Here is an 8,405-nt window from a genome sequence, read left to right as displayed (position 1 = left end):
CTGGGAGCCGGCTGCAGCTCCGGGGCTCGCTGGGGAGGGGCTGGCAGTGCCTGTGCAGTGCTGGGAAGAGAGAACCCGGCTGTGCCCGCAGTGCCGGCTCTGGGGGAACCGGCTGTGCCCGCGGTGCCGGCTGTGGAGGGACCGGCTGTGCCCGCGGTGCCGGCTGTGGAGGGACCGGCTGTGCCCGCGGTGCCGGCTGTGGAGGGACCGGCTGTGCCCGCGGCGCCGGCTGTGGAGGGACCGGCTGTGCCCGCGGTGCCGCCTGTGGAGGGACCGGCTGTGCCCGCGGCGCCGGCTGTGGAGGGACCGGCTGTGTCCGCGGTGCCGGCTGTGGAGGGACCGGCTGTGCCCGCGGCGCCGGCTGTGGAGGGACCGGCTGTGCCCGCGGTGCCGCCTGTGGAGGGACCGGCTGTGCCCGCGGTGCCGGCTGTGGAGGGATCGGCTGTGTCCGCGGCGCCGGCTGTGGAGGGATCGGCTGTGCCCGCGGCGTCGGCTGTGGAGGGATCGGCTGTGCCCGCGGTGCCGGCTGTGGAGGGACCGGCTGTGTCCGCGGCGTCGGCTGTGGAGGGATCGGCTGTGCCCGCGGTGCCGGCTGTGGAGGGACCGGCTGTGCCCGCGGCGTCGGCTGTGGAGGGATCGGCTGTGCCCGCGGTGCCGGCTGTGGAGGGACCGGCTGTGTCCGCGGCGTCGGCTGTGGAGGGATCGGCTGTGTCCGCGGCGTCGGCTGTGGAGGGACCGGCTGTGCCCGCAGTGCCGGCTGTGGAGGGACCGGCTGTGTCCGCGGCGTCGGCTGTGGAGGGATCGGCTGTGTCCGCGGTGTCGGCTGTGGAGGGACCGGCTGTGTCCGCGGTGCCGGCTGTGGAGGGACCGGCTGTGTCCGCGGTGCCGGCTGTGGAGGGACCGGCTGTGCCCGCGGTGCCGGCTGTGGAGGGACCGGCTGTGTCCGCGGTGCCGGCTGTGGAGGGACCGGCTGTGCCCGCGGCGCTGGCTGTGGAGGGACCGACTGTGCCCGCGGTGCCGGCTGTGGAGGGACCGGCTGTGCCCGCGGTGCCGGCTGTGGAGGGACCGGCTGTGTCCGCGGTGCCGGCTGTGGAGGGACCGGCTGTGTCCGCGGTGCCGGCTGTGGAGGGACCGGCTGTGTCCGCGGCGTCGGCTGTGGAGGGACCGGCTGTGTCCGCGGCGTCGGCTGTGGAGGGACCGGCTGTGCCCGCGGTGCCGGCTGTGGGGGAACCGGCTGTGTCCGCGGTGCTGGCTGTGGAGGGACCGGCTGTGTCCGCGGTGCCGGCTGTGGGGGAACCGGCTGTGCCCGCGGCGCCGGCTGTGGAGGGACCGGCTGTGTCCGCGGTGCCGGCTGTGGAGGGACCGGCTGTGCCTGCGGTGCCAGCTGTGGAGGGACCGGCTGTGTCCGCGGTGTCGGCTGTGGAGGGACCGGCTGTGTCCGCGGTGCCGGCTCTGGGGGAACCGGCTGTGCCCGCGGTGCCGGCTGTGGAGGGACCGGCTGTGCCCGCGGTGCCGGCTGTGGAGGGACCGGCTGTGCCCGCGGTGCCGGCTGTGGGGGAACCGGCTGTGTCCGCGGTGCTGGCTGTGGAGGGACCGGCTGTGCCCGCGGCGCCGGCTGTGGAGGGACCGGCTGTGTCCGCGGTGCCGGCTGTGGGGGAACCGGCTGTGCCCGCGGCGCCGGCTGTGGAGGGACCGGCTGTGTCCGCGGTGCCGGCTGTGGAGGGACCGGCTGTGCCCGCGGTGCCGGCTGTGGGGGAACCGGCTGTGCCCGCGGTGCCGGCTGTGGAGGGACCGGCTGTGCCCGCGGCGCTGGCTGTGGAGGGACCGGCTGTGCCCGCGGCGTCGGCTGTGGAGGGACCGGCTGTGTCTGCGGTGCCGGCTGTGGAGGGACCGGCTGTGCCCGCGGTGCCGGCTGTGGAGGGACCGGCTGTGCCCGCGGCGCTGGCTGTGGAGGGACCGGCTGTGCCCGCGGCGTCGGCTGTGGAGGGACCGGCTGTGTCCGCGGTGCCGGCTGTGGAGGTCCCGGCTGTGTCCGCGGTGCCGGCTGTGGAGGGACCGGCTGTGTCCGCGGTGCCGGCTGTGGAGGGACCAGCTGTGTCCGCGGTGCCGGCTGTGGAGGGACCGGCTGTGCCCGCGGTTCCGGCTGTGGAGGTCCCGGCTGTGCCCGCGGTGCCGGCTGTGGAGGTCCCGGCTGTGCCCGCGGCGCCGGCTGTGGAGGGACCGGCTGTGTCCGCGGTGCCGGCTGTGGAGGGACCGGCTGTGTCCGCGGTGCCGGCTGTGGAGGGACCGGCTGTGCCCGCGGTGCCGGCTGTGGAGGGACCGGCTGTGCCCGCGGCGCCGGCTGTGGAGGGACCGGCTGTGCCCGCGGCGCCGGCTGTGGAGGGACCGGCTGTGCCCGCGGCGTCGGCTGTGGAGGGACCGGCTGTGTCTGCGGCGTCGGCTGTGGAGGTCCCGGCTGTGTCCGCGGTGCCGGCTGTGGAGGGACCGGCTGTGCCCGCGGTGCCGGCTGTGGAGGGACCGGCTGTGCCCGCGGTGCCGGCTGTGGAGGGACCGGCTGTGTCCGCGGTGCCGGCTGTGGAGGGACCGGCTGTGCCCGCGGTGCCGGCTGTGGAGGGACCGGCTGTGCCCGCGGTGCCGGCTGTGGAGGGACCGGCTGTGTCCGCGGTGCCGGCTGTGGAGGGACCGGCTGTGTCCGCGGTGCCGGCTGTGGAGGGACCGGCTGTGCCCGCGGTGCCGGCTGTGGAGGGACCGGCTGTGTCCGCGGTGCCGGCTGTGGAGGGACCGGCTGTGTCCGCGGTGTCGGCTGTGGAGGGACCGGTTGTGCCCCCGGCGCTGGCAGAGGATCTAGCTCACTCGCTCTGTGGCAGAAGAAAAGGGATCTCACAGACAGCAGGAAGCAGAAGTTTGCATAGAGCTGGGAGTAGGTGGGGCCGGCCAAGCGCAGATGGGCTCTCGCCAGCAGCCAACTTCTCTTTTACTTTCTCCAAGCAGAGAAAGTCCCGACCCCTCCCCTGGAGCTAATGAACTTACAGGAGCAGGCTGGAGGGGCTGGAGCGATCCACCCCACGCTCTGTACGGAGATGCCCAGCCTGGCGGAGGCAGAGTTGGTCCAGACCCCACCGGGTTACCGGGGAGGGGCCTTTGTGGCTGGGTGACTCTGGGGAGAGCAGAGCAGCTTGTCTGCTGGCAAGAGCTGCAGCATTGATTTGCCACCCCTGGCCATGTGCAAGGTGCTGCTCAGACAGGGACGGAGACGCTCTCCCTGCCCTGGGAGCTACGCTCGGCACCGGCTCCATGCAGAGGGCAGGGCGCTGGGAAGAGAAGTCTCTGGCTTGGCCTGTGGTTGAAGCTGAAGACTTTGTGAGTCGCTGCCATGCAGGGCTGGGGCCGACGCTGACCGATCTGCCAGCCTGTCTCTGTTGGTTCAGAGCGTGACGACGTCACCCCGAACCCCAGCATGGATGCGGTTATCCCGGCTCCAGGGGCCGTAGCCGGGACAGCGTGTTCCCTCCAGGGCACTGGTCTAAGCTACGCCGGCAGCCGCACCCTCTGGTCAGCCCAGCGGCGTCTCCCGCGTGTCGGGGTGTCTGGTCTGGCAGGGCCTCCCAGGGCAGACAAGGGCTCTGGGGCCCGTGGAGGAGGAGCGGCCGGCAGGGCCCGGTGGGGGTTTGGTGCCAGGCACAGGGAGCAGGCTGGCTTGGACCAGGCAGTGAGATGTTTGACTTTGGGGCAATAGCTCGGGGCAGCCGGCCCCTGTCTACCTGCGACGGGCTTCTTTCAGGAGAACCAGCCCATCTCAGCCCAGCTGTGAACAATCAACTGGCTGCTGGCTGGCGGCTGCCTGGCTAACAAGCCCCTGGACCCCGTAGGAGGCGACCGGAGCTCAGTGGACGAGGGGCTCGGGGAGAGAGATGCTCCGGGAAGGGAGGTGGGGCGGGACCTTCCCGAGAGCTGCGGGAGGCCCAGGCTGTGAGGAGCCGTGTGCTGGGAGAAAGGCTGCAGCTGGCAGGAAGGCCCTGGCTCCAGGGACGGGATAACGGGGGGTGGGGGGTGCCTTGGGGGTGCGGCCGGGGCGTGGCACTGCCGGACTCAGCCGGAGGCGTCCGGGGAAAGGTCTTTCTCGTGTTCCTGGGAATTGTCTGTTCATGAAACCGGTGCCTCCGAAGGGGGCTGCTCTTGGACTGACGGCAGCCTGGCTGAAGCTACAGGCGGGGTGACCCGCCTGGCACCCCTGCTCTCCGCACCTGGCCCCAAGGGGCGCGCGGGTGTCACGGGGTCCCCGGGCGATGCTCTGGAACTGCTCCCCATGAAGCCAGGCAGGACTCTGGGGCAGTCGCCTCTCTGGGAGCAGCCTGTCTGCAGGACACACAGCTCACCCGGCTTCACCTTCCTGGGTCCGACCTCGGAGCATTCAGCATCCTCTGCCCCTCCGTGCGCTTCCCACAGCGAGTCCGCTCAGGCGGGGTCCTGGGGAAGCCAGAGGGTCCTGCCCCCAACTCCGCAGTCAGACGTGACTCTCAGCCAGCCAGTAAAACAGAAGGTTTATTAGATGACAGGAACATGGTCTAACACAGAGCTTGTCGGTGCAGAGAACAGGACCCCTCAGCTGGGTCCATTTTGGGGGGCAGTGAGCCAGACAACCCCGTCTGCCTTTTACTCCATGTCCCCAGCCAGCCCCAAACTGAAACTCCCTCCAGCCCCTCCTCCTCTGGGCTTTGTCCCTTTTTTGGGCCAGGAGGGCACCGGATTCCTTTGTTCTCCAACCCTTTAGCTCTCCCCTTGCAGGGGGAAGGGCCCAGGCCATCAGTTGCCAGGAAACAGGGTGTCAGCCATTCTCTGTGTCCAGACCCCTGCACACACCTGCCCCTAGGGCTCTGCAACGATCATACACCCTTACCCCACCCCCTAGAGACTTAAGAACTGCCTAGGGGAAACTGAGGCACCCCCACACTATTCAGAGGAGCCATTAAGAACAGTGCCACTTCATCATATCTCTCCCCCCTTCGAGATCGAACTGAGCGGGGTCACTTTAGCCGGTGACCTGGGGAAGTTTGAAACCACCAACATTCCCATGGATGCCCCAACATCTCTCCCATTCCTTGGTAGGAGTTACACCAGGCCCTTCCCGTTTCACGCCCTCCCTTTGGTCGGGGGTGGTCGATAGCACTCGCGGGCCGCATGTGGGAAGGTTTATGCAGCCCGTGCCCTTTGGCCACCCCAAAACCCCAGGGGGTCAAACTGGGATTGGGTCTTCTCCCCAACAACCTGTTACAGGATTGTTTAACTTTCTTAACACCTTTCACTCCGAGACCTTCTCAGAGCTATCAACACTGGATCTTTCAACAGGAAAGTCAGTGGATCCATTCACAACAGAACATTTCTGGCCTTTAGGAACTGAAACTTTCTTGATTAAATCACTTTCACACCCTTCAATTGCAGTAAACTGCTTGCAAAGACTCCATGAGGATTCCTTTCCCTGGGGCTTTTCTATGCAACAATTCACCCCTCACAGAAATTCTGCTCTTACCCTCTTCACCTAGGGCTTGCTCCAGAGGAACACTTTCCTGAGCAACAACAGACTCTTTCTGGGTCTCCCTTACATCCAGAATTACCTCTGGCCCATCTGGCGGATTCCTACACAATCCCCTTTCAGGCAAACTGACAGACTTCCTAGATAACAGGTTAGAAGCATTCTCCTTCCCTTTGCCACACACAAGTTCAGGAATCCTTTCCTTCTTGCTACAGGTTTCCACACCCTCAGTAGGTAAGACAATCACATCACCTTCATGCTCTTCTTGTGCCCTGGCTAGGATCTCACCCTGATTAGACAGAGTTGCTCCACCCTTTCCAACAACACACTAGCAACAGGCAAAATACAAGCACCAGAATTGTCTGGTCTCTGGGATTTTGCAGAGACACTAACTGGATGCGACCTAGTTACGGTGCCATTCTCCCGAGTAGACCCAAACTTAGGACCCTTCCCTTCCTGGGCTTTAGCTGAATCCAGAACAAACTCTGAGACAACTGCACTCCCCTCAACCGTCACAGGCTGAAAGGCCCCTTCTGTCTGCTCCACAGACAAAGAAGAGCCGGACACACTTTCTCCTTTCCCAGACACACAGCTTGGGATCTCATTCCCCTTGTCCCAGCATACAAGGCTGGTCACAGACAACTGCTTGGAGATCAGGGTAGCTCACTCCATAGGCAAGTCAATACCCCTGACAGACACAGGCACGTTTCCTTCACTGTCCCAATTCTCCACCCAGCTAACAGGTAAGGTCCAGGGACACTCATCTTCCAGGTTTCAGAATAACAGCCGTGTTAGTCTGTATTCGCAAAAGAAAAGGAGTACTTGTGGCGCCTCAGAGACGAACCAATTTATTTGAGCATAAACTTTCGTGAGCTACAGCTCACTTCATCGGATGCATACCGTGGAAACTGCAGAAGACATTATATACACAGAGACCATGAAACAATACCTCCTCCCACCCCACTCTCCTGCTGCTAATAGCTTATCTAAAGTGATCACTCTCCTTACAATGTGTATGATAATCAAGTTGGGCCATTTCCAGCACAAATCCAGGTTTTCTCACCCCCCCCCCACCCCCATACACATACAAACTCACTCTCTTGCAGGAAAACCTGGATTTGTGCTGGAAATGGCCCACCTTGATTTTCATATACATTGTAAGGAGAGTGGTCACTTTGGATGGGCTATTGCCAGCAGGAGAGTGAGTTGGGGGGGGGGGGGGTCGGAGGGTGAGAAAACCTGGATTTATGCTGGAAATTGCCCAACTTGATTATCATACACGTTGTAAGGAGAGTGATCACTTTAGATAAGCTATTACCAGCAGGACAGTGGGGTGGGAGGAGGTATTGTTTCATGGTCTCTGTGTATATAATGTCTTCTGCAGTTTCCACAGTATGCATCCGATGAAGTGAGCTGTAGCTCACGAAAGCTCATGCTCAAATAAATTGGTTCGTCTCTAAGGTGCCACAAGTACTCCTTTTCTTTTTGCGAATACAGACTAACACGGCTGTTAGTCTGAAACCTTCAGGGGAAGTCTCCCATCGCCAATGCAGATGGTCCCAGTGACCCTCCCCGGCAACCCTCCCTGGGCAAATCTGCCCCACTCCCTGCTGCGTCACGTCTGGCGATTGGATTTGCCCCTGTCTTCTCAGATGCTCCACTGATGTGGGGATTAAGGCCCAGACACCTATGTCTGTTCACCTGCCCTGAGAGGAAACAGTCCCCTTCCACCCACCAGGTAACAATGCAGCAGGTAGGGGAAACTGAGGCACACACAGGCTTCACACAAATATTACAAACGATTTCCAATTTGTCACCGTCTCACTGCAAACACGGGCTGGCTGCGTCAATCACTAAAGAGTGGACATGTCTCTCCCAGGGCTCTGTCTCAGTTGGACTCGCTGGGCAGAGCTCACAGCATGAAGCAGGGGGGCTGGAGCCCCAGAGACTCAGTCTCGGAGGCGGTGAGACCACGTGGCTTACTCTGGAGGAAGAGTGAGACCCGTAGAGGGCCTGTCCCACTGACGGGCGCCTCCTAGAGACTGGTCCAAAGCTGGGGGCGTAGCACCGATCCTGTGGGACTGGGACCGCACGTCTTGAGACAAAGTTCTCCAGTCCAGACTGGGCGGGAGACACCTCCAGGGTGGACCAATGTGCATTGCACGTCCTACAATAGGTGTCTGTTAGCATTCGAAGTCTGATGCCACTGACAGTGGGCAGAGCCTGCAGAAGGACGCTGCCAGGAAGAGGTAAATAGTGGGGTGGGGGTGGGGACCCTAGGTGAACATCACAGGTCTGGTCTGGTGCATTTGGGGGAAGACACCCCAGCACCCTTCACCTAGGCAGTGATCTGACGGCAGGTTTTCTTCATGAAAATGGACTTCAGCCAGGCTTGGTTGTAAAGACCAGGGTGGATTCAGAGGCAGGCCACCCAGGTGACCTTTGGGTGAGAAACTTCGTTAGACAGGAGGAGAACTGGGTAGTTCGGTTCATGAGAACACGTCTTCTGATGTGTACGGAACTGTTTGCTCCCATCTCTCACGCTGGTTTCTGCTTGAATCGCTTGTGTTACTGTAGTTGAACTCAAGCGCTGTGTCTGGTACCGGGGAGGGAGCGAAGGGAAAGCTGGGGTACACTGCTCCTTTGGAACAGGGGATCTTGGATCTCTCGGGGGATGCAGTGACTGGGGCTGGATCACAGAGCGGAGGGGACACTTTGCAGGACCTTGGGGGCTGGGGGGATCGGTTGGCAGCCTGCAAGGCAAAGGCAGGGCTGGTACAGCCTGGTGGAGAGGACTGGAGGGCTGCCAGGCTGGGGGCAGCAGGGGGCTGGCACCGGCAGGGATAACAAGGCGACTCTCAGCCCTGGGTGCCCT

Source organism: Lepidochelys kempii, chromosome 5 (genome assembly GCF_965140285.1).
Source record: "Lepidochelys kempii isolate rLepKem1 chromosome 5, rLepKem1.hap1, whole genome shotgun sequence".
NCBI classification, from domain to species: Eukaryota; Metazoa; Chordata; order Testudines; family Cheloniidae; genus Lepidochelys; species Lepidochelys kempii.
The sequence above is the reverse complement of the archived record's forward strand: the minus strand, read 5'-3'. Positions refer to the sequence as shown.